The following is a 27,232-nucleotide window of genomic DNA, read 5'->3' on the forward strand; positions in this document are numbered from 1 at the left end:
AAACAGTGAATTCGAGGGTGCGCGTGTCCTCTGAACCCTCTGATGCAGAGACACCAGATGAGGCTGGGGGTATCAGGACACGATCTCAATCTGCACCGCCTCATCTGTGGAAGGCTATGCGCTATGGGCGCGAGCTGCGTAGGATGAGCGACGAGTTTGACATGACCATCGAAGGTTTCCCTCGACCGAAGAGCGCTGGATATGCTGACGAAATGAAGAAAGGGGGTGGCTGGACCGCCTTCTTCCGTCAGATATTTGGGCATAACCGACGAAAAGAGGAACCCGTGAAACCGAAGAAATTCTGATTCTGGGAGGAAGCCACTTTGTTCCTTTTGTCACAGAAAATGTCCTGCCAAGTGTTAAGGACACAGCAACAGAATCACAATTGGACATTGTGGGTTGGTGTTTGATGGACGCCTGTCTTAGATTGGGAAGGGTGAATCCACAGATCTTGTTCCTTGCTCTCAATCAGCAGATCTGAGTTCTAGATGCCTTCGCGATGAATATTGTGTCTGCTCCCCCAGGTCCTTGATCGTGAGGTTAAATGAGGGTTAGAGGGGTGCTTTAGTACTGCGGACTCCTGAAATGCTGGACATTGGTGGATTTACAACAGTGTTATACCCCTAAATCACACTGAACGATTCTACTAGCCTTGTGTAAAGGTTGCTGCTTCCAAGAACAAAGCACCGGGAATGGTTTCTTTTATAACACTTGCTGAAGTAACATTCGCAGGCACTCAACATTTTGGGATTAAGTAATTGCTCCTTCAATCATCGCTGGTGGACTTGTTGCTGAAATAACAGAATATATATAGAAGAGCCAAGTACTTCTCCTATAGAGGATGTTTGGGAGCATGGATTAGATTTAATAGTGCCTTGTGATGGGTGAGACCAGGACTGCTCTCCCAGTGAAGGTTGTTCGATGTTCTGCTGAAGTAGGACCCTGGGGTTGAAATACCAAATGCTGCTCATGAAGAATTGCCTGCTGTTCAATGGTGCTAAAGTAACAAACTCAGTGGGAAAGGGAAGGGAAGTCCACCTTTCTCTTTTGTGGTGCCGGCTGGCACACATGTGAAAGAAGAAACCGCAGTTTGTAAGAGCTGAGGGTCCTCACCTGACTAAGGACAGAGCTGAAGTTGAGGATAATGCCAGACAGGATGGAAGCAGACCTGCTGAATACAAAAAAAGTTTACGCAGGGCATTGTTTTTATTCATATCATCTGTATTTAAAACATCTTAATGGGGGAGGGGGAGGGGGTAATCTGCTTTTATCTTCAAATGACTTAAACCTGCATTTTACATAGCCACCCTTATGGTACAGCTGTCTGTGCTTTGCAAGCACCCATTCCAATGTCTGCATCTTTTAAGTAATACAGAGCACAGCAATTGATAAACACCCTTGCTTTTTACACTCTTTCCGTATTGTGACAGTGTCACATGTCAGTGGAGCTGAATGTTCATAACTGCAGTTTCAGAGCTCCTAAAAGCTGGGCTGCAGCAGGGTACACCAACAGACACGTTGAAGCTGTGGTTGTGGTTACCATTGTACATTTAGCTATAATCCTACTCCAGCCCACTAGAGTCAGACATTCAGATTTTGGGTTGCTTAACTGAGGTGCTTACACACCTATTGATAGAATCCAGGTTTCATTCGGGTAATCTGACAAAAGGTGCCTATTTTAGGGAATCTCATTGAGAGTTATGAAGGTTGAATAGCTATTCATGAGCAGGGGGTGGGGGGTAGGGGTTCCAGAAAATCTTCAAAGTTGCCAATTAAGCCCCAGGAACGGCTCGCCCTACTTCCTTTCACCACTGCAATAAAGGAAAAATAAAATAAAATAAAAAAAAGTGCACTGCAGCCTGCTAACCAGACTCGGCTTTGCCCTCACTATGAGTGGCAAGGTCACAGCAATATTTTTAATATGTGGCAGTCAGCCGCAAGGAAAGCCTCCTGAGCCCAAGAGGCAGGGTGCATTATATTAAAGGTGTGGACATATACGTGCAAACTTATATGTCCCTATAGTAGCCTCTTTCCATTAAGGGCTACTGGAAGTGTTCAGGGGCCATAAGATAATATGGGCTGGCACCTTGGCACCCCGAGGTTGCCAGCTTCATTATGGTCCCATTGAATTAAGTGATGTTTGGTATCAAACAACTTGTCTGATCAAACCTGATATGATTCCCATGTCAGATTTAATATTACATGCACCCAGTTGGCTACCTTGGCGGTTGCCCATCCAGTTGCCCCGGCCTTTCCTGTGCCCTAGTTGACAGCCTGTAACTGCTGCTGCCAAGATAGGAATGTGACCCCCTACCAGGTGGTGTGAACACCCCCAGAAATACCAGGTGGTGTGAACACCCCCAGAAGTCAGAAACAAAGGCCTGCCTGGGAAGGAGGTGACACCTGTCTCCCAGACAGGACGGCTAGTGAATTGTCACATAAAGGCAGTAAGTTTGTAGCTAAAGGCCTCTGATATGGATCCAGGCTGCCTCCTAAAGGAGGAAATAGTCATCTCCCTTCCCCCAGGAACATTTTGTCCCGATCAGGTGGGAAAATTATGTAGTCAGGAGGTGTACACCCCCAGAAGGCTAGCCACACCCCTAGAGTGAGCTACCTGGTCTGTACAGCCAAGGAAGATTTCTACCATTTTTAAAAGCGGCAGAATAGAGGGTTCTGGGTAGCAAAAGTGTGCACACCTCTGGATGTGGTCACCTCAGGGGCAGATTAGCCACTGGGGCTAGTAGCCTATTGGCTACTTGCACCCACATCCCTAACACCCTTAAATATAGTAATTAAGGAACGCCTTTGGCACCAAACTCTCAGGTCTGATTCAACTTGCAACTAAAGACAAAGTAGAGACCCGAGTTTGAGACCTCAGGATCTGCACAAAGCAAAGGCACAATACTCTGCACATGTGTCAGCCACCCTGCAACTGCAACTCATCCGGGAACACAGACTGGTCCCCCACAAGTGAGGAGCCCCTCTTGGAGCCAAAGGCAACTCTAGTCTCCCTTGGACTAGAGGTCCTAGTCCCCTACAGCCTGTAGGTACAAGCACGCTCCTGGAACTAAAAAATCCCTGACTTCGGGCCGACAGAGGAATTGCCAACAAGTATATGGTCCTGTGCATTGTGAGCAATGTAGTCCTGACCTCCAGCAAGTTTCAGGCGGCTAGAAGTTTCCCCCCAGAGTCCAGGACGTCGAAGTAACTCCAAACTCAAACTTGCTGCTCCCAAAGCTTTTTGGTAGCCATTCCGGCTATCACTACCTTTGTTCGATGCTGTAACCCAAGGCAACTCTGCAGCTTCTTCAACCCACCACAGCATGTTTCCTCACCAACACCATCTAAGCAGTAAAACCAGATCCTACTTCCGCACCAGGAACAGCCAGGACAACTCTGCACCACGATCTACAAGCCAAGTAAAATTTAACTGACTCAAATGGCCTGGTCCTGAAATCGGTTCGATAATTCACCGGGACCAGAAAGGGTTTATAAAAGGACGCCAGTTGGCAGACCACACCCATGACTTGGTGGGAGCAATAGACATTGCCACCACCTTCGAGCTCCCACTGGCTACATTCACCCTGGACGCCACCAAGGCCTTTGATAGGGTCAATTGGCCCTATCTGGCTGCGGTAATGAAGAAATTTGGGTTGGGAGAGCTCTTTTGTCGAGTGGTCGATCTCCATTACAGGAACCCAAGGGCCAGACTGTTGGTAAATGGGACCTTGACTGACCCCTTTACAATTACCAGAGGTACCAGGCAGGGCTGCCCGCTCTCCCCCTCTTGTTTAATATGTATATAGAGGTGTTTGCACAAATTCTTAGAGAAGATCAAGATATTCCCTCATTTGTTTTTAGGGGGTGGGAGAAACGGGTGGCCCTTTTTGCAGACAACATTCTTATTTATACGTCGGACCCGGATAGATCATTCCCTATAGTAGTTAAGAGGGCGGAGGAATTCGGGTTGATTTCGGGTTACGAAATCAATGCCGCTAAAACGAAAATCATGTTGTGGAATATCCCTAATTCTCACTTAACTACGACCTCTTCTATGAGATACTTGGGAATACGGATTACCCAAGACATCGGGAATATTGTCCAGACTAACTTAGAGCGAGTTTCTAAGGAGTGTCGGAAGCTTTTAAGATCCTGGGCCTTTCTTCCACTGTCTTTACTTGGAAGAACTAATTTGGTTAAGAGATCTATTTTGCCAAAGTATACGTTTATTTTTAGTACCATCCCCTTAACATTTGACCCTAAAAGGCTGGATAAATTCCAGCGGGAGATTAATTATTTTGTCTGGAATTACAAGGTATCTAGGTTGGCCTGGAAGAAGCTGAGGAGGAGGAGGGAGAAGGGAGGGCTTGCGCTGCCAGATTTGTTGTTCTATGCATGGGCATTTCAGTTGACATACTCCAGGATGCTACTGAAAACATCTTTGAATTCATCCATGGGAGTGATGTACAGGGCCATGTTACTAGGGGCAGAACTCCCTCCTGATGGATTTCTATTTAAATATGGGGACCAGAAATTCTTTAAAAAAGTTAGAGTAAAGACTTTACAGTCGGCTGCAATCTCTTGGATGCAGATAAGGAAGAAGATAAGGCTTTCATATTTTTCTAACTTCGCCCCATTGTGGGACTCCCCGGGGCAGCCACTATGCTTGCAGGATAGTCTTGCAACCCCCTTAAAAAAGGCAGGGATATCTAGATGGGGGGAGATATTGGTTGAAGGGAAGCTATTAGAGTGGGAAGGGTTACGGAATAGGGTGGGCCCAACCCTATCTAGATTCAAATATATTCAGCTGGATAGTTGGGGCCGAGCCATGGCTAGGAAGGGAGTCCGGATGGGGATGCCCAGTAATCAGTCAGTCAAAGTACTTTATTTCGGTAACATACCATAAAAAGGCCATACATACACAGTAAACACGTCACAATAACAAAGGATAAAACAAGTAAAACCTTGTGTTAAAAATCTCTAGAGCATGGCAGAGGTGCTTGATGTAATTCAACCAGGGTATTTTCCCCAAGGTCCCCCTCTGCAGAATGTCTCTTAGGTCCTCCCTATAGCTCGAAAGCTCAGGAGTCGCCCAAAGACGCCTCCAGTACAGGAGAGGGCGATTTGCTACGATCTCCTGGATTGATACCAGACCCAGGTCCAACCACAGCGGGATCAAAGGCGAGCTCATAGGCAGACGGAGCAAACGCCTAATAAAACTATTTTCCGTGAGCATCAAAGGGGCAGCTGATGTATGGCCCCATAGCTCCACGCCATAGAGTGCGCCCCGTAATGCCCAGTAATCTAGAACATCAGTTGGCAGAAAGGTTAGAAGGTGGTAAAGAGGTGGCTACTTGGTACTGTAATATAGTTGAGGAAGTAGAAGGCGAATTTACTCTGCCAGATGAGCATTGGGGAGAGGAAATAGAAATGCAATGTGAGGACTTATGGATAAGATCCTTCACTTTATTGTATAAGTCAGTCAAACCAGCCTGGCTGAGACGCAATCTCTTGTTCACAGTCCATCGTGCCTACCTTTCCCCTCTCAGGCTCTCAAAATTCCAGCCAGGAAAGAAGTGCAATAAATGCAACCTTTTGGAAGCGTCGGACATACAAATGTTTAAAGACTGTCCCGCTATTACACTTTTTTGGGAGGAAGGAAAAACCTCGTTGGAATCTATGCTGAATATAACATTGACCATCTCCCTCCAACTAATAATTTTTGGGCTAGAGGAAAGGGTAACTGGCCAAGCCAAAACGTTCTTCTTTCATGCAGTCCTGCTGGCAAGACGTCAAATATGCAAATTTTGGGTAGAGGCCACTGCCCCAACACACGCAGGTTGGCTAACATCATTATATGAAACTTCGAAGGTTGACCTGGCTAAAACGTGTAGTAAAAAAAATCTTTCTTTTTGGGACCTTTTGGTCAATTGGAGATAAAAGTTCTGGTTTTTTTTTTCTTTTGGTTTTTTTCCCCCGGGTCCTATGATTATGCCTACTATACTCCATGGACCTTGGGTCGGTGGCTCCCTCGGAAAAGAATTTGGGTCCCTCAGGTTGAAATACCTTGTTGGAGTAAGAATGGGTTCGCTCCTTCTCGCCCCTCTCTTCCAGCTTTATAGGTTGTCTGCCGCTGTTAATATTTTCGTGTCTGAGTAAGTGAGGACTTAGGAGTACGGTTTGCCTTACAGGGTACGACACGCATGGTGGTTGGCAACTAGTTATGGATGGAGGATATGGCAAATGAGGACAAAAAAAAATCCTCTATTATCTCAAGGGAATGATTGCCGTATAGCACATGATATGGGCACTGTCAGTTGGGAAGATTTCAACAGCTTGCTTCTCAGTAGCCAAACAGCTCTCAAGTAAGCCGAAATCCCGAACACCACAAGAGGACTGGTATCATATTTGCAAATATCTAGAGCCACTTTGCATTCTCTTTCCTACAGCAAGTGCGAGTTCACAGCTGCCATGTTGCAAGGCCGCACTGACCCTGGTTGTGCCTGGCGAGCCCAGTTAAGGGTGCGACATGGTGCAAACAGGGACTGTGCACCTTATGAGAAATACGGCCCCAGCTAACCTATGTCATGTACACAGGATATATTTTTTTTTTCAGACCAAAATTTTATTATTTTTCTGTTGTTGAAGGATTAAAAAGAGGGCACTGCTCTCCGGGAGCCAGAGGAGCAGTGTGCAGATAAGTAACCATCACATACAAGCAGTTCAATCAACATTTTGATATAAATGACCATCCCCGAACTCCCTTCCCCCCAACTCCCCACCCTTTGTCCCCCCGCCCGGAACCCACCCCCATCCCCGCACAGTGTCTACGTGGTCCAAAAGTAAAAGCATAGCAAAAACACAGTCAGTGTGTGTACCGTTTCACCCAGGGTCAACAAGCAAATGTCCTGCATCAGCATCTCGTTGCGCTGGTGGTTCCAGCCACAGTCCTCTATAGTCCGCCCATCTCTTCCATATTTTAAAATGTTTTCGGGGGCAGCCCCTGGCCTCGAAAACCGGGCGCTCCAGCCCCATACAAAAATCCAAACCCCACTTCCACACCCCTACCAAGGGAGCCCTGGGGTCCTTCCAGGCCCGGGCTATATCTCTTTTGGCCGCCGTGAGGCCCAGGAGCAGCAGAGGACGTTTTTAGATATTTCCTCTCACCTGTTCCATAACATGAAGGAGGCCCAGCTTCGGCGAGCGGGGGAGGTCCAAGCCCAACACCTCAGACAGGCAATCCCATAAACCGGTCCAGAACCTCATCAATTTATCACACGCCCACATCGTATGTATGAAGGTGCCCACCGCGCGACCACACCACAGGCAATCAGGGGAGGCAATCAGACCAGCTCTCCACAATCGGTCCCTAGTATAGTAGGCTCTATGTAAGTACTTAAATTGAATAAAGCGCAGGCGCACTGCAATAGCCGCCCCCCTCGGCGCCTCCAGCCACCCCATACGGCGTAGAGCTCCACGCCATACCCGGAAAACCACCTCGGTAACCACTGGGAGCCTCTTTCTTGTGGCCGCCAAGTACAAAATGGTGTGCAGCGTGTCTGGGTCCATCATGTATCTCTCAAGGGCATAGGCCGGGTCGCCCCGGTCCCCATACCACCATTCGTTTAGTACTAAGAGATGAGACGCTTGATAATAGGACAAAATGTCTGGTGTGGCTAAGCCCCCACAATAAGTGGAGAGGAAGCAAGTGCGGAGTGCCACTCTCGCCACCCCACCAGCCCAAAGGAACTGGCTCAACGCCGAGTTCACCTGTCTGAACCACTGTGGTGGAATAGGATAGGGATGATTTTGCAGTTGGTAGAGGAGACGCGGGAGAGCCACCATCTTGAATATGGCCGACCGAGCATATACGTTCAGGGGCATTCTGGACCCTGTTTTCATGTCTGAACGTACGCGGTCCCAAACAGGCAACACATTGCGTGCCCAAGAGACCCCAGGGACATCTGTCAGGAATACGCCTAGGTACTTAACGCCTCCAGCCGCCTCTTGCAATGCTGACGCCCAGGATCCTAGGCCCCCGCGCTCTCCCAGCACCCACAGCGTAGATTTCCGTAAGTTTAAGTGAAGGCCAGACACCTCACCGAATAGCCGCATTATTTCGAGGACCCTGGGCCCCGATCTATTTAGTTCTGTGAGGAAGAAAAGGACGTCATCGGCGTAGAGCGCGATTCTATCGGACGGTCCCGCTTCCCATTCAACGCCTCGCATCTGCGCGTCCATTCGTACCCACGCCGCCAGCGGCTCCATGGCCAGGGCGAATAAATAGGGTGAAAGGGGGCAGCCCTGCCGGGTGCCCCGGCCTATAGGGAAGGGGCTGGACACCGCTCCCGCCACTCTCACAGATGCCGTCAGATCCGTGTACAGCAGCTGCAGGTATGAAAGGAAATGGGGTCCAAGGTTCAGGCTAGACAGGAGCGCACGGAGATATACCCAACTCAACGAGTCGAATGCTCTATCAATGTCGGCCAGGAGGAGTGCCGCCGGAAGCTTGGCAGCCCGAGCCGCCTCCACCACCACCTGCGCGCGTCTGATATTGTGTCTCGTCGCCCTGTGGGGCATAAACCCGGCCTGGTCGGGGTGGACCAAGTCAGTAATGTATGGGAGAAGACGATTGGCCAGGGCTTTCGCCAGTATTTTCGCTTCAACATTTAGGAGCGATATCGGCCTATATGATTCATGCTGTTCAGGAGGCCTCCCAGGTTTACAAAAGACCACGATTTCAGCGTGTCGCCAGTCCGCCGGAAGGCGACCACATTCTCTGGCCGCCTCCAGTGCCCGTCTGTAATGCATCCCTAACTGGAGATGAAATGTCTTTATTATGAATTCACATGGGAAGTCATTGGGCCCGGGGGCCTTACTAGTGTTTAGTTCTCCGAGTGCCACGTCCAGTTCCTCAGCCGACAGCGGGAGCTCAAGCCGAGCACGCCCTTCATCTGAAAGAGCCCGTGGCGGGAGGTCCACAAGGAATTTGTCAACATCTTCCGCTGGAATAGACTCCCGAGGGGCATATTGGGCCGCATAGTATTGCGCAAAGCTGGCAGCCAGATCTGCTGGGGCCGTCACAGGATCCCCCACCTCATCACAAAGTCCTGGTAGGGATTGCGCCTGGAAGGTACCCTGACAAAGCCAATAAAGCATTGTGCTGGATTTATCTCCCCATTGATATATTCTACTTTGTGTAGCCAACCACAACTGACGAGCCTCATCTAGCAGCAGAGAGGTATATGACTGTTGCATCAGCAGCAGCTGCCCTACGGCATCTGCATCTCCCCCCGTGCTGCTCTCCTCCTCCAGGTCCCGGACCCGATTCGCTGCCTCCTCTATATCCCCCCTACGGGTCTTACGGGCTGCGGCACACCAGGCAATATCCACGCCGCGGAGCATGGGTTTAAGAGCTTCCCAAAGGGTCATGTCATCAGTTTCGGGCCTATCATTGTTGTCCCAATACTGAGCTATGGCCTCCCTCATATGTGACTGATAACTGTCTTGTTGCAGATGCCACGTGGATAGGCGCCACCTAAAAGGCTGCCGCCTCCTATCTAGACGCAAGTCCATTGTTATTGGGGAATGATCCGACAGGCCGCGTGGGAGCATGGACATGGAGTCCACCCTCCCTATCCAGGTTTGGGGAATAAACAGGTAGTCAATTCTAGAAGAGGACTTATGAACCGCAGAGACATAGGTGTTTTCGCGGCTATGAGTATGTTGGTATCGCCATGCATCTATCCAGCCCATCCCCTGCACAATGCTGCTCAATTTAGTGGGGGTATCCGCTATTAGACCCCCTCCAGGTTTACAACGATCCATACGCCCATTCATTACATCATTCCAGTCACCGCCCACTATCGCCATCACATTCGGGATTTCAGCCCACACATCAAACAGCTTTTCTATGAGGGCCTCTTGCAGCGGGGGCGGGGCATACACACTACCAAAGACCATGGGTTCATCACCAACCATTCCCTTAATGAAAACAAATCTGCCTTGGGTATCGACCCATTGTGTCTCATGTACATAGGTCAATCTGCGATGTATCAGGACTGCGACCCCCCGTGACCCCTTCGCAAAGCCAGCATGAAATACCTGCTGCTAACCATACCGTTGCAAGCTAAGGGTTTTGGTTCCTATGAGGTGTGTCTCCTGTAAGAATAGCACATCCGCCTTTTCCCTCTTCCCTAGCCGCAAGACTGCGCCCCTCTTTATTTTATCAAGCATCCCCCGCACATTCCAACTCACAACACGCAGTGACGCCCGTGGAAGGCCTGTCTCATGGGTGTCAACCACCATCGATGGGCAGATAGTTCAGGGCCCTAGGTGTCTGGGGCCACACACACACATAGAATTCCAACCGGACTCGAATGGACACTGTGCCCATACAAACTTCCCAAACCCCACCAACCCCCCCTCCAACACCCTCCCCCCTCGCTCCCCCCCAACAGCCCCCTACCCGTCCCTCGCCCCAAACCATGCCCACAACTCCCCGACCACCCCCCTCCCCATACCTCAGCAACATTGAAGTACCTGTCGCGGTATAGATTATCTCCAACCCCCAACAGGAGGCTAAAGACCCACTATTCCAATGGATCCCCACCAACTACCCACTCAATCCTAACCTACCCCTTACCCAACTAACTTCGCTAACCTCGGGGGTTATGTCCGCCCTCCCTCAGGCATCCCCCGACCCACCTACCTCTATACATTTACTGTTGAGCAAAGGTTCTGGTGGTGAGTCTCAAGAATTATCTTCGCCCCCGGTACAATCATGGTCTGTCAGCAGCCATCCGGGGCCTTGCGCCAAAGAGTCGCAGAGTAGCACGGGGCCTCAGGGCTCCAGAGTTTGAGTGTCAGCAGCATTGGTGTCCCCCGTCGCCACATCGCGGGGAGGTGGGTGCTTCTGAGAACGCGCTCTCCAGTTGCTCCTGCTTCGCGACCTCCGGGGAGTCCTCGGGGGTCCCACAGTGGAGGACGAGTCGGAATCGCGGCCCGGAGGGGTATGTACTCTGATTCGGACTGTCTCGTCTGTCCAAGCAAAAACCTCCTCCGGAGAGTTAAAGAACTGGGTCCGGGACTGGAATACCACTCGTAGGCGGGCCGGATAGAGCAGGGCGTATTGGATTTTAAGGTCTCGTAGTCGCGCCTTAGCTGCAGTAAAGGATTGTCGTTGTTGCTGTACCAGCTTAGTATAGTCCGGGAATATCAGAATTTTGTGGTTCTCATACATTAGGGGCTCCTTTGCGCGAGCTTGTCTCAGGATAGTGTCTCGGTCATGATAATTGAGTAGTTTGGCTATCACTGGTCGAGGGCGAGCACCCACCGGCGGCTTTGGGAGAAGTGCTCGGTCCGCTCGCTCAATTACAAAGCAGCGCGAGAGGGACTCCGGGGGGAGCCACCCCTCCAGCCACTGGGTCAGGAATGCCTCCATGTTGCCTTTCTCACTGTCCTCTGGAAATCCCACATACCGCAGGTTGTTTCTCCGGGCCCGCCCTTCCGCGTCTTCAGCCCGGAGCGCAAGGCCCTTCTGAATCCCTTCCTTGGTGGCCACTTTCTTCTTGAGAATCGCCACATCATCCTCCACCCCCGTGATTCTGGTTTCAGTTTCAGTGATACGGGCAACAGCATTACGCAAATCCTGTCGGAGCAGGGTGACATCAGCCCCAGCGGCCCCAATTTATGCGTCCAGCATGTCTCTAGATTGCGTTATAGCTGCCATAAGGGCCGCATTATCCGGTCCCGGTCCCTGTTGACCTTCGGAGTCCCCCGCTCCACCGTTCGGCCCTGTGAATTTGTCAATTGGGCCTTGTTTCGTAGTGCCGCCACTGTTGCCGCCCCTCGTCATGATGAGCCACGGGCGCGTGTATAGAGTCTAATCAGGCAGTGGGGGCGCCGGGCAGTCGCACTTTCCGCCCTGGGTGGGGACCTCTGATAGGATCTCTCCCGCTCTCTCGAATTCAGTGGGGGGTCGCGTCCTAGCTTCCCAGGAGGCCGGTGTGGCTATTTACAGTGTTTCACGATCTCACTCCACCACGGCGACACCCCCATCTATTGGCGCCATTTTCAATATTATGTCCCCCAGCGCTGGACACACACCCGGCCCCCGCCGCTGATCTGATTGCCGTTCTAAAGAGTTGTGCGCCCCCTTTTAAGGGCTTTCACCGCAAAGTTGTGGAGGCACACGCGCCCGACTAGCCCCAGGGCCTGCGGGAGATAATCCGACCTCCCCTCTGCTGTTCAAAACGTCGTCATCCAGACTACGGTCTGGGCCCAGATGTCGGTTACCAAACACTCTCATTCCCCGGGGGGGTCCGACCTAGCCACCGAGTGAGGGGCACCCGTATGTGTACTGCAGCGGCCCACAACCCGGACAGGGCTCACACCAAGCCGCCACCCTCAGCAGCAACAGACCTCGTCCTGGCGCCCGGGCCTCCGCCGGGGGGGGGGGGAAGGGGGAGAAGACAGGAGCCCCCCAATACTCCCGGGCTACCGGGCTCCTGCGGTCCGACTCGACCGCCGAATGGAATCGGCCCGTTTCTGAGGGAGTTTCCCCTCCCCCCTCAAAGCCGCTCGCCTCGCAATGGCAGCTTACCCTGCATCTGCTGGTGCCCCAACTCCAGGGCGGTGCCGGGACCCCTCCGCAGCCCCTTGCTGCGTGTCGTTCCCCGGGGTCCGTGGCTCCGGATCTTCTGTGGCTGAAAATGTAAGTGGGCACACCTCTCTCCGCCGACCCCAGCGCCGCCGCACTTCCGGCCGGACCTCACCAAACTCGAGGTCCCGGCTTCCGCGTGCGGCGCAGGCCTCACCGTCGCAGGACTCAGACCGCCAGAATTTGCGCTCCGAGGTCGCCCAAATCGCCACCGGGGCTCCCCCTCCGCCTTCGACAGTCAGTCACCCAGCCTGGACTTCTTTGGGTCGGCGCGATGCAGGATAGTTACAAGGATATTGCGCCGGCGGGACGGAGCTCGCTTAGACTGCGTCCGCCATGCTTGCCGCCTTGGCCACGCCCCCCCCATGTACACAGGATTTTAAGCATTTAACATATTCAGACCTGGCTCCAAATGCCTCCCTTCTCTCTGGAATTAAACCCTGGATCGCAAGAAATCTAACAAACTATTGCTTTACAAAATTCCTTTCATTAGACGCACTCAGCTATTACCAGGCAGTAGAAAAGCCATCTTCTTGCAGGCACTGGCTGAAACTGTAAAGGGACTACAGGACTAGTGCACAGTCATAGTCATGCACAAACATCAGATTCGGGCCTAAATGTGAAGATTTTTGGGAATTCCATTCTGTGCTGAAACATGAGTTTCCACTCAAATCGGAATTACATTCTTCCAGAAAAAGTGACCTTTTGGATTTTTCCTTGTACACATTGCACCAAAAAAACCAAATGGCAAAATGCCCCAGGGGAAAAGGGCCTCAGAAAAAACTACAGGTTGCCATGCGTATGGATAGATTCCAGTGGTTATTTCATGTTTGTGTACACACAACCTGGAAGACTGCATTGAATCCACATTTGGGAATTATTAAACTTATTTACGGGAGCAGAATTATCAGTGTGGATGGCTAGTTCTATGAAAAATCCTGTCAATGATCAAGCCTCTATCAATTCCCACATAACCGACATAATGAACCAGCTCCTCCTCTGGCCATTTAGCATAACCAAGCTTATGTGACGATGATGTCAGAGAGCCTTATTGTGACCTCTAACAAGCATAGCTTAGGGGCAAAGTACATGAGCTCAGCTAGCCATATGCTGTTTGAGCCTGCAGGCTGAGCACTGACCTCGTAGCTAACCACTTAAGATTTTATGCTGTTTGAACCTGCAGGTTGAACACTGTCCTCGGAGCTAACCACTTAAGATTTTATGCTGTTTGAGCCTGCAGGCTGAGCACTGACCTCGTAGCTAACCACTTAAGATTTTATGCTGTTTGAACCTGCAGGCTGAGCACTGACCTCGGAGCTAACCACTTAAGATTTTATGCTGTTTGAACCTGCAGGTTGAACACTGACCTCGGAGCTAACCACTTAAGATTTTATGCTGTTTGAGCCTGCAGGCTGAACACTGTCCTCGGAGCTAACCACTTAAGATTTTATGCTGTTTGAACCTGCAGGCTGAACACTGACCTCGGAGCTAACCACTTAAGATTTTATGCTGTTTGAACCTGCAGGCTGAACACTGACCTCGGAGCTAACCACTTAAGATTTTATGCTGTTTGAACCTGCAGGTTGAACACTGTCCTCGGAGCTAACCACTTAAGATTTTATGCTGTTTGAACCTGCAGGTTGAACACTGACCTCGGAGCTAACCACTTAAGATTTTATGCTGTTTGAACCTGCAGGTTGAACACTGTCCTCGGAGCTAACCACTTAAGATTTTATGCTGTTTGAACCTGCAGGTTGAACACTGACCTCGGAGCTAACCACTTAAGATTTTATGCTGTTTGAACCTGCAGGTTGAACACTGACCTCGGAGCTAACCACTGAAGATTTTATGCTGTTTGAGCCTGCAGGCTGAACACTGACCTCGGAGCTAACCACTTAAGATTTTATGCTGTTTGAACCTGCAGGCTGAACACTGTCCTCGGAGCTAACCACTTAAGATTTTATGCTGTTTGAACCTGCAGGTTGAACACTGTCCTCGGAGCTAACCACTTAAGATTTTATGCTGTTTGAACCTGCAGGCTGAACACTGTCCTCGGAGCTAACCACTTAAGATTTTATGCTGTTTGAACCTGCAGGCTGAACACTGACCTCGGAGCTAACCACTTAAGATTTTATGCTGTTTGAACCTGCAGGCTGAACACTGTCCTCGGAGCTAACCACTGAAGATTTTATGCTGTTTGAACCTGCAGGTTGAACACTGACATTTGCATTTGGAAGTCATTTTACGAGCAGGAGATTACTGCATAATGGCGAGTGAGAATATCTCGACAATGCAGAGAAGAAGAGAAAAGCTGGAGAAGTTAGATGGAAGACTGGAGGTCTTGCAAATGAGAATCATCTATCTGACGGGCCTTATTAAAGATGAGGAGGAACACGCATCTTCTGTCAGGAAAGAATGTACATTGGCGGAAGCCGGAATCCTGGCACTACAGGACCAGCTGAATTCATTAACAGCTGAACAAAAAAAATTACAAAATGCTAAACATGGAGTAAAGAAGAAGATGAAGGCTGAAACAGTGAATTCGAGGGTGCGCGTGTCCTCTGAACCCTCTGATGCAGAGACACCAGATGAGGCTGGGGGTATCAGGACACGATCTCAATCTGCACCGCCTCATCTGTGGAAGGCTATGCGCTATGGGCGCGAGCTGCGTAGGATGAGCGACGAGTTTGACATGACCATCGAAGGTTTCCCTCGACCGAAGAGCGCTGGATATGCTGACGAAATGAAGAAAGGGGGTGGCTGGACCGCCTTCTTCCGTCAGATATTTGGGCATAACCGACGAAAAGAGGAACCCGTGAAACCTAAGAAATTCTGATTCTGGGAGGAAGCCACTTTGTTCCTTTTGTCACAGAAAATGTCCTGCCAAGTGTTAAGGACACAGCAACAGAATCACAATTGGACATTGTGGGTTGGTGTTTGATGGACGCCTGTCTTAGATGAGGAAGGGTGAATCCACAGATCTTGTTCCTTGCTCTCAATCAGCAGATCTGAGTTCTAGATGCCTTCGCGATGAATATTGTGTCTGCTCCCCCAGGTCATTGCTCGTGAGGTTAAATGAGGGTTAGAGGAGTGCTTTAGTACTGCGGACTCCTGAAATGCTGGACATTGGTGGATTTACAAAAGTGTTATACCCCTATATCACACTGAACGACTCTACTAGCCTTGGGTAAAGGTTGCTGCTTCCAAGAACAAAGCACCGGGAATGGTTTCTTTTATAACACTTGCTGAGGTAACATTCGCAGGCACTCAACATTTTGGGATTAAGTAGTTGCTCCTTCAATCATCGCTGGTGAACTTGTTGCTGAAATAACAGAATAGATATAGAAGAGCCAAGTACTTCTCCTCAAGAGGATGTTTGGGAGCATGGATTAGACTTAATAGTGCCTTGTGATGGGTGAGACCAGGACTGCTCTCCCAGTGAAGGTTGTTCGATGTTCTGCTGAAGTAGGACCCTGGGGTTGAAATACCAAATGCTGCTCATGAAGAATTGCCTGCTGTTCAATGGTGCTAAAGTAACAAACTCAGTGGGAAAGGGAAGGGAAGTCCACCTTTCTCTTTTGTGGTGCCGGCTGGCACACTTGTGAAAGAAGAAACCGCAGTTTGTAAGAGCTGAGGGTCCTCACCTGACTAAGGACAGAGCTGAAGTTGAGGATAATGCCAGAAAGGATGGAAGCAGACCAGCTGAATACAAAAAGAAAGTTTACGCAGGGCATTGTTTTTATTTATATCATCTGTATTTAAAACATTTTAATGGGGGGGGGGGGAGCGGATAATCTGCTTTTATCTTCAAATGACTTAAACCTGTATTTTACATAGCCACCCTTATGGTACAGCTGTCTGTGCTTTGCAAGCACCCATTCAAATGTCTGCATCTTTTAAGTAATACAGAGCACAGCAATTGATAAACACCCTTGCTTTTTACACTCTTTCCGTATTGTGACAGTGTCACATGTCAGTGGAGCTGAATGTTCATAACTGCAGTTTCAGAGCTCCTAAAAGCTGGGCTGCAGCAGGGTACACCAACAGACACGTTGAAGCTGTGGTTGTGGTTACCATTGTACATTTAGCTATAATCCTACTCCAGCCCACTAGAGTCAGACATTCAGATTTTGGGTTGCTTAACTGAGGTGCTTACACACCTATTGATAGAATCCAGGTTTCATTCTGGTAATCTGACAAAAGGTGCCTATTTTAGGGAATCTCATTGAGAGTTATGAAGGTTGAATAGCTGTTCATGAGCAGGGGGTGGGGGGTAGGGGTTCCAGAAAATCTTCAAAGTTGCTAATTAAGCCCCAGGAACGGCTCGCCCTACTTCCTTTCACCACTGCAATAAAGGAAAAATAAAATAAAATAAAAAAAAGTGCACTGCAGCCTGCTAACCAGACTCGGCTTTGCCCTCACTATGAGTGGCAAGGTCACAGCAATATTTTTAATATGTGGCAGTCAGCCGCAAGGAAAGCCTCCTGAGCCCAAGAGGCAGGGTGCATTATATTAAAGGTGTGGACATATACGTGCAAACTTATATGTCCCTATAGTAGCCTCTTTCCATTAAGGGCTACTGGAAGTGTTCAGGGGCCATAAGATAATATGGGCTGGCACCTTGGCACCCCGAGGTTGCCAGCTTCATTATGGTCCCATTGAATTAAGTGATGTTTGGTATCAAACAACTTGTCTGATCAAACCTGATATGATTCCCATGTCAGATTTAATATTACATGCACCCAGTTCGCTACCTTGGCGGTTGCCCATCCAGTTGCCCCGGCCTTTCCTGTGCCCTAGTTGACAGCCTGCAACTGCTGCTGCCAAGATAGGAATGTGACCCCCTACCAGGTGGTGTGAACACCCCCAGAAATACCAGGTGGTGTGAACACCCCCAGAAGTCAGAAACAAAGGCCTGCCTGGGAAGGAGGTGACACCTGTCTCCCAGACAGGACGGCTAGTGAATTGTCACATAAAGGCAGTAAGTTTGTAGCTAAAAACGCCTCTGATATGGATCCAGGCTGCCTCCTAAAGGAGGAAACAGTCATCTCCCTTCCCCCAGGAACATTTTGTCCCGATCAGGTGGGAAAATTATGTAGTCAGGAGGTGTACACCCCCAGAAGGCTAGCCACACCCCTAGAGTGAGCTACCTGGTCTGTACAGCCAAGGAAGATTTCTACCATTTTTAAAAGCGGCAGAATAGAGGGTTCTGGGTAGCAAAAGTGTGCACACCTCTGGATGTGGTCACCTCAGGGGCAGATTAGCCACTGGGGCTAGTAGCCTATTGGCTACTTGCACCCACATCCCTAACACCCTTAAATATAGTAATTAAGGAACGCCTTTGGCACCAAACTCTCAGGTCTGATTCAACTTGCAACTAAAGACAAAGTAGAGACCCGAGTTTGCGACCTCAGGATCTGCACAAAGCAAAGGCACAATACTCTGCACATGTGTCAGCCACCTTGCAACTGCAACTCATCCGGGAACACAGACTGGTCCCCCACAAGTGAGGAGCCCCTCTTGGAGCCAAAGGCAACTCTAGTCTCCCTTGGACTAGAGGTCCTAGTCCCCTATAGCCTGTAGGTACAAGCACGCTCCTGGAACTAAAAAATCCCTGACTTCGGGCCGACAGAGGAATTGCCAACAAGTATATGGTCCTGTGCATTGTGAGCAATGTAGTCCTGACCTCCAGCAAGTTTCAGGCGGCTAGAATTTTCCCCCCAGAGTCCAGGACGTCGAAGTAACTCCAAACTCAAACTTGCTGCTCCCAAAGCTTTTTGGTAGCCATTCCGGCTATCACTACCTTTGTTCGATGCTGTAACCCAAGGCAACTCTGCAGCTTCTTCAACCCACCACAGCATGTTTCCTCACCAACACCATCTAAGCAGTAAAACCAGATCCTACTTCCGCACCAGGAACAGCCAGGACAACTCTGCACCACGATCTACAAGCCAAGTAAAATTTAACTGACTCAAATGGCCTGGTCCTGAGATCCACATTACCATAACCCCCTGTGGGTTCCATACAACTCGACCTGAAAGTGACCTATTGTCCCTGGTGCTTTTTCCCAATGAGCGCAACATAAAAGTTTTGCAATAATAAATGCACCACTTTATTTTTCTTTCTAAAATCCATAACTTGGTTTATACTTATCAATCAGTCATTTGTTAAGCGCACTACATACCCGTGAGGGTCTCAAGGCGCTGGGGGGCGGTGGGGGCCGCTACTGATCAAAAAGCCAGGTCTTTAGTGTCCTCCTGAAGGTCAGCAGGTCTTGGGTCTGTCGTAGGCTCAGTGGGAGGGTGTTCCATGTCTTGGTGGCGAGGTGGGAGAAGGATCTCCCACCGGTGATTGTGCTTCGGATGCGCAGGACGGTGGCGAGTGAGAGGTTGGCGTAGCGTAGCTGGCGGTTGGGGGTGTAGTAGGAAAGCCGTCTGTTGAGGTAGGCTGGGCCGGTCTTGTGGAGTGCCATGTGTGCGTGGATGAGGAGCTTGAAGGATATCCTCTTGTTGACAGGGAGCCAGTGCAGGTTTCTCAGGTGGGGGGTGATGTGGCCGTGTCGTGGTACATCGAGGATCAGTCGTGCCGAGGCGTTTTGGATGCGTTGTAGTGGATTGATGAGCTTGGTCGGGGCTCCCGCGTAGAGGGCGTTTCCGTTGTCGAGTCTGCTGCTGACGAGGGTCTGGGTGACTGTCTTTCTTGTATCTGTTGGGATCCATCTGTAGATCTTGCGGAGCATGCGGAGGGTGTTGAAGCAGGAGGAGGAGACGGCGTTGACTTGCTTGGTCATTGAGAGCGTTGAGTCGAGGATGATTCCCAGGTTGCGTGCGTGGTCGGTTGGGTCAGGGCTGCCCCCAGTGCTGTTGGCCACCAGGAGTCGTCCCAGGCTGACGGGTTGGAGCCGAGGATGAGGACCTCCGTCTTGTCCGAGTTCAGCTTCAGACGGCTGATCTTCATCCAGTCGGCGACGGCCTTCATTCGTTCATGGAGGTTGGCTTTGGCGGTGATGGGGTCCTTGGTGAGGGAGAGGATCAGTTGAGTGTCGTCGGCGTAAGAGATTATGTTGAGATCGTGCTGTCGGGCGACGTGTGCAAGCGGGGCCATGTAAATGTTGAACAGTGTCGGGCTAAGGGAGGATCCTTAGGGTATGCGAAAGATGATCTCGGAGGCTTCGGAACGGGGGGAGGCGGATGCTCTGGGTTCTGCCGGAGAGGAAGGAGGTGGTCCATTCCAGAGCCTTGTCTCGGATCCCTGCGGCGTGGAGGCGTGCGGTGGCAGACGGTGTCGAAGGCGGCTGAGAGGTCTAGGAGGATGAGTGCTGCAGTCTCCCCGTTGTCTAGCAGGGTCCTGATGTCGTCGGTGGCTGCGATGAGTGCTGTCTCAGTACTGTGGTTGCTGCGGAACCCTGACTGGGAAGGGTCCAGGATTCTGTTCTCTTCGAGGTATCGGGTTAGCTGTCTGAAAACGATTTTCTCGATGACCTTGGCCGGGAAAGGGAGCAGAGAGATGGATCGGAAGTTCTTGAGGTCTCTTGGGTCTGCCTTTGGTTTTTTGAGTAGGGCGCTGGTCTCGGTGTGTTATGCGATTGTCTTCATTTTGGTGTCTGAATTTATATAAAAATCTGCTTCCTAATTTTTTTTAATTGTTGTTGGATTTCATTTGACTCATGTAAATTACTTATTGTCCATGTTGGTACTCTGAAATGCTTAAAACTTGTTCCTCTAGTAAAGCCTGACTGCTCTGTTCCAGACTACCAGGACTGAGCTAGGGATTTATTAATGTGAATCCAAAGGACCTACTTGGAGGCATTGTGAGAGTATTGCATAGTGAAGCCTAACCAGCCTCACTACATAATACTCCACTTTCCTACAATAACTAAATGGTACATACCTGCTTGGGGCACTTGCATTCCTAGTACATAGATCACACCAACGCTCTGTTTATTTTATGCAACGTGGTCTGCACAGGCCCCTACAATTTGGCAATGGAAGCTCCTGGGGGTGGCATCCACTGGATGTGCACCCCGGGGTGCTTCAGGAAGATGGCGCAGGCCAGGCTCTGGAAGATTATGATTGTTTCTTTTCGGCTCAGGTGGAGTTTAGTTGGCAGTTGGTGCGCTCTGGGGTCAGTTGGGCACAATTAAGCGCGTTGTGGTCCTGGTAGGTATGGTAGGACTGTTGTCTTTGTCTAGTGGGCCATTTATCTTAGGAATAAGTGCTTTTTCATTAAATAGCGTTTAAAAAAAAAAACCTGCTGAAAGTTCTTTGAGACTTCGGTAGGGAGGGCCTTATCAGACCAGGCATTTTAGCTAAGGGATGGATTGGCCTTACGTGCCCCAAAAGGTATGTGGCAAGCAGGTTTGCAGTTACTGTGTTCTCCTGCTCACCACCGCAAGCTAAAATTAAGATTAGAGGTGAGTTACTGACAAAAACAGAGATGGGAAGCCTTACACTTGAAGCGAAGTATAAAAGTGTGCCTGGGAATGTATGTGTTCCAGGCAGTGATGGCCCTTCATCTGTGGGAAGAAGTCACACTCCCTCCCATGTGGCTAAGGGTAAACGGCCGGCCAGCAAAGGAAGGGCCCGGGGAGAGGGAGCGATTGAGTGTGCAAAGGCGTGCACTGACGCTGCCCTGCATGCGAGTTACGTGGTGAAGGCTGCCATGGGACATCAGAGTGCTCTCACTGCGAGCACTCCTTATGGTAGACAGGTGGCGCCTGAGGAACTCGACAAAAGTGAGGTCACTGTGCCCACTGAAATAAGAACAAGTCCCTAACTCAATACAGCATGTATCACAAAGCAGCGCATGCGCTGCCCAGGCTCGACCTAAAAATTAGTGGCAAAAGTTTTATGGCTGATTTACCCGCTTCAGTTAACCACAAGGGGAAAAGAAGGTACGCAAGGCTCCATGCACCAACACACACAGGGGTGCCGTGGAAGGTGTATCAGAGTTACACCATAGCCCGAAGGAGGTCCAGGGCAAGGCGAAAAAGGCGGTACAAGTGGCAGCAAGGTGATAGAGGTGGTTGGGGGCGAGATGAGGCAACAGGTAAGGCTTGCAGGAGGGTTCCAAGGCAGATGGGTGTGGGTGGCAGGCGTGGGTCAGGGTGAGTTTATGGATGAGATGGCAGGGCCCAGGTTCACAAATCCCTCAGGTTGTGACGATGTACAGGGTATAATGGGGAAACAAGCATTAGCATAGCCAATAGGTCTCGCCTTGTAAGTGTTTAGCCATGCAACAGTTGATGTTGTTGCACCAAGAATATTGTGCTGCATAACTAAATACTTATAAGCTCCCAAAGGTGAGACCTATTGGCTATGTCAATGCTTGGTGCAGGTGTCTGTCTTCACAGTGGTCCAACAGCATTGAAGGAAATTACATCCTTCATTTTATCAATTCCTTATGCACTATTCATTTCCACTTAAATTGTGTGGTTTCATTCACAATTATACAATTTTCTGTCATTTTATTTAATATTTAATGCTTGTCAGAGGATCCAAACCTTCTCTGGAGCTACCAAGTTGGAACGCTGTAGAACATTTCAAATCGTAAAGTACCTGTGCCAGCAATGGAGCAGCCCCAGGAGCAGACCAAGTGTCCAGACAGCCACACTGTTCAAAGATATCAACAGAGATTGTAGTAAACCTCAGACATAAAAAGCATACAACTGACCCCAAAACTCCATCTACCACAATGCTATAGGCCTTACCAAAAACACTCACCTGTGCTACGTTCTGTGCTGTCCTGAATGCCATCACAATTAGTGCTGCTCTTACATCAAACTTTAAACACCTTACATCTTTGCCTGCCTATGCTGCTTCTGTGCAGACTCTGAAGAGTTCAAGAGTCCAGAAAAAGAATCCAGAGCCTTGATGCCCATCTTCTACTGAAAATTAACAAATTCAACCACATCATTCGAACCTCCCCTGCTCTCCATCGACTGCCTGTTACTCATCAAGTAACGCAAAAGTTGGACTGCAATGTTTATAGTGACTAACATAAGAAGAGATCTCCTTTGCTAAACCAAAGCTACTCATAACTTCATTTGTGAAACTCTGATACAGCCCTTTCAAACTTCTGCAGAGACTGTATGTAGTCCAAACAAAACTTGCCCTGGGGTCTGGGCCTTTGAGTTCACTTCAAGCCTCTGGAGCCCTCTCTCATGACAAGCTTGAAAATTAACACTTTATGACCATCTGTAAGTCTGTCAAGACTTGGTTGTTCATGCAGTTACTTGTCACAGTTTTTTGTCCTAGGCCAAAATATTCATCGACACAGAAGAACACCTGCGCTGTGGTGTATGTTGCATGCTAAAAGTTTACAGAAACAGGGCCGGGCAATCCCCCGGTGCGCCGCATGGGTGGGGACCGGTGTGGGGCCCCAGGGGGCCGTTTTTGTTACAGGGCCGTTTTTGCAGCATAGCTGCAAAATCTGCCCTGTAACAAAATCGGCCGAAAACCGGCCCCAGCAAAGAGCTCGGCGGCACCCACAACTCCCCGTGGGAAGGGGGGCTGGCTGAGCACTTTGCCAGGGCCGGTTTTCAATGAATCAATCAATCAATACATTTATAGAGCGCGCTACTTACCTGCGAGGGTCTCAAGGCGCTGAGTGGGGAGAGGACGCTACTGCTCGAATAGCAGGTCTTGAGGTGTTTCCTGAAGGTGAGATGGTTCTAGGTCAGTCGTAGGTGAGCGGGGAGGGAGTTCCATGTCTTGGCGGGCAGGTAGGAGAACGATCTTCCTCCGGTGGTGGCTCTGAGGATATGTGGGACGGTAGTGAAGGTGAGGCTGGCGGAGCGGAGCTGGCGGGTAGGAGAGTAGAACGAGAGGCGGTTGTTGAGGTTTTCGAGGCCCATGTCGTGGAATGCTCTGTGTGCGTGGGTGAGGAGTCTGAACGTGATCCTCTTGCTGACAGGGAGCCAGTGCAGGTTTTTAGGTGGGCCGATATGTGGCTGTGGCGAGGGATGTTGAGGAAGTGTCGTGCGTAGGCGTTCTGTATGTGATGTAGTCTTTTCTGAAGTTTGGCTGTGGTTCCTGCGTAAAGGGCGTTCCCGTAGTCCAGTTGGCTGGTGACGAGGGCCTGCGTGACCGTCTTTCTGGTTTCTGTGGGGATCCACCGGAAGATCTTTCGGAGCATGCGCAGGGTGTTGAAGCAGGAGGATGAGATGGTGTTGACTTGTTTGGTCATCGTGAGCGAGGAGTCCAGGATGAATCCCAGGTTGCGTGCGTGGTCCGTGGGTGACGGTGCGGTGCCCAGCGCTGTGGGCCACCAGGAGTCGTCCCAGGCAGATGGGGATTGTCCGAGGATGAGGACCTCCGTTTTGTCTGAGTTCAGTTTCAGCCGACTGAGCTTCATCCATTCCGCGACTTCCTTCATTCCTTCCTGGAGGTTGGTTTTGGCGGTGGGTGGATCTTTGGTGAGGGAGAGTATCAGCTGGGTGTCGTCGGCGTAGGAGATGATGTTGAGGTTGTGTTTGCGTGCGATGGTGGCGAGGGGGCACATGTAGATATTGAAGAGAGGGTTGGGCTGAGCGAGGAGCCTTGGGGTGCGCCGCAGAAGATCTTGGTGGCCGTGGAGCGGAACGGCGGGAGGCGCACTCTCTGGGTTCTGTTGGAGAGGAATGAGGTGATCCAGACCAGTGCTTTTCCTTGGATCCCAGTGTTGTAGAGGCGGGTTATTAGGGTGCGGTGGCAGACGGAATCAAAGGCGGCTGAGAGGTCTAGGAGGATGAGAACGGTTGTCTCCCCGTTGTCCATCAGGGTCCTGATGTCGTCGGTGGCTGCGATGAGGGCTGTCTCGGTGCTGTGGTTGGCTCGAAATCCGGACTGGGATGGGTCGAGCGAGTTGTTTGCCTCGAGGAATGCAGTCAGCTGTTTATTGACGGTCTTCTCGATGACTTTGGCCGGGAAGGGAAGAAGAGAGATGGGGTGGAAGTTCTTGAGGTCTTTAGGGTCAGCTGTGGGTTTTTTCAGAAGGGCGTTGATCTCTGCATGCTTCTAGCTCTCTGGAAAGGTGGCTGATGCGAAGGAGTTGTTTGTGACGTTCCGGAGGTGGGGTGCGATGATGGCGTCTGCTTTGTTGTAGATGTGGTGGGGGCATGGGTCAGAGGGGGAGCCGGAGTGGATGCTGTTCATGACGTGGGTGGTGTCTTCTGTGCTGATGGGGGTCCAGTCGCTTAGGGTGGTGGTGGGGGTTGTTGGTTTGGAGACTGGAGGCGGGGTCTGGGCGTCAAAGCTGTTGTGTATGTCTGCGATCTTGTGGTAGAAGAACGTGGCGAGGGAGTTGCAGAGGTCTTGTGATGGTGTGATGTCGTTTTTGCTGGGGTTAGGGTTGGAGAGCTCTTTAACGATGCTGAAGAGTTCCTTGCTGTTGTGGGTGTTGTTGTCCAGCCGCTCTTTGAACGATGTCCTTTTGGTGGTGTGGATCAGCTGGTGGTGTTTGCGAGTGGCGTTCTTGAGGGCTGTCATGTTTTCTATCGTCCGTTTGTAGCGCCAGGTTTTTTCGAGCGTGCAGCATGATTTCTTTGAGTCTTTGAGGGCGTCGGTGAACCAAGTAGTTTTCCTGTTGCTGGTCTTGCCGGGGGGGTTCTTCAGCGGAGCGAGGTTGTCGGCGCAGTTGGTGATCCACTGTGCGAGATTGTGAGCTGCGTCGTTGGTGTCGGAGGTGTCGGCTGGTGGGTTCTGGCTCAGTGATGTGTTTTGGTTCCCAGTCCGGCCCTGGCTAAATACTCTGCAGTAAATCCATGTGTTTTATGCTTGAGCCTTGTCTTGTGCTATAAGCCCACATCACTAATACCACAGGATAACAAGCTATGGTAAAGTCAATTGGTTTGGACTAGGCAAACAGACATGATGGTTACACATTTTAATTTATTTTTATTGCAAGCATATCAGCACCCAGATGTGTCAGCCATATGCTTGCTATAAAAAAGCTACATTTAAATAATAATTAACTGTGGCGTATAATTAATAGAACTGTATGGGTGCTTCATAGCATTTAGGAGTACTTAGATGAGGCATAAAAAACTTTTCAAGTTTTAATGCACATCACTGGAAAATATGATCCTTTCAGGCAAAAAAACGGAACTACTGTTTTTAAATGACTGAAACATGAACACACATAAGAATGAGGCAAAACACGAAAATAATAAAAAGATTTTAAAAGGAAAAAAACCAAAGTAAATTAATGTCCCACTAGGCCTCACACTGAATCACACTTCTTTTTTGTCAGCGGGTGTCTTTTGAAATTTGGGGTTTCCAAGGTAGGAGACTGGGGGGGTTGAGAAGAGGAAACCAGGATGACCTCCTTAACGTTTTTATCCTGGAATGTCAATGGCCTGCGTGTACGGAGTAGAAGGAATAGGATATTACAATACCTGAGAGACTCTCCCGCGCAGGTCATCGTCATTCAGGAGTCTCATCTACTTAAACCAGAGGTTCATGACATGCTAAAGAATCAGAGGTGGATCGACAAGGTCATCTGTACTGACCAAAATGCAAATATAAGAGGGATCCTGATGATTTTCAAAAGACAAGCTAATGCTCAAATTCTTGACTACAAAGAGGATCATAGTGGGAGATGGCTCATAGTAAAAACCCTAGTAGAGGGGAAGATGTATATCATAGTGGGATAATATGGACCCAACCAAGATGATCCATCTTATCTAAAATCAATTTATAACCATCTCATTGATTCCCAGGACCCTATTATATGGGTTGGGGACTTTAATATAGTCCTTAATCCCAAATTGGATAAGTCGCCTAAATCAAGAGCCCATACGCTATATAAATCAAGGCAAGCCCTGGTGGCTATAATGGCGTTGCTGGGGCTCGCGGATGTTTGGAGGGAAAGGTCTGGAAATAGGCTGGGGGTCTCCTATCAAAACCTTAAATATAAGCATAAGTCAAGGATTGACTATGCTTTTTTTTAGTTATTCCTTGAAGGACTCGTTGAGGGAGCTGGATTATCTTCCCCCACACCTGTCTGACCATTCAGCTATCATGTTTAGTTTAAAAAAAGATAAACAGATAGTAATTCCCTCTTGGTCTTTTGACCGCACGATTTTACTAGAGGAGGAAGAGAAAGGGTTCCTGTTAGAGCAGGTGAAGTCCTTTTTGGAGGTAAATGAGGGATCCGCATCCATAGCATTAGTATGGGACACCCTGAAAGTTTTCTTGAGGGGGTGTATAACAAATAGAGCCACTCACAGACGGAGGGTGTTCAGGGAGTCGTTCAAGAATCTTGAGCAAGAGCTCCTCCTCTTAGAGCAAAAGTCTGGCCCTGCAATAGCCTCAGCAGAAGATTTAGGAAAGCAGGTTGAGCTGAGAAATCAGCTGGAGAAAGACCTACAGGAAAGGGTGGCCAAAAGATGGGAAGCGAGTAAGATCTCGAACTTCGAATTTGGGGAAGCTGCAGGTAGGATCTTGGCCTGGAAAATAAAATCTGATCAGGCTAAGAAACATATCAGAGAAATCAAACTAGAAAGACATACGGCTTTTAGAACCTCGAACAAGGAGATAGGGGAGGCTTTCCACAAATGTTTTCAAACTATTTATAAGGAGGAAATCAGCA

The sequence above is a fragment of the Lissotriton helveticus genome, chromosome 1_1, assembly GCF_964261635.1.
Source record: "Lissotriton helveticus chromosome 1_1, aLisHel1.1, whole genome shotgun sequence".
Lineage (NCBI taxonomy): Eukaryota > Metazoa > Chordata > Amphibia > Caudata > Salamandridae > Lissotriton > Lissotriton helveticus.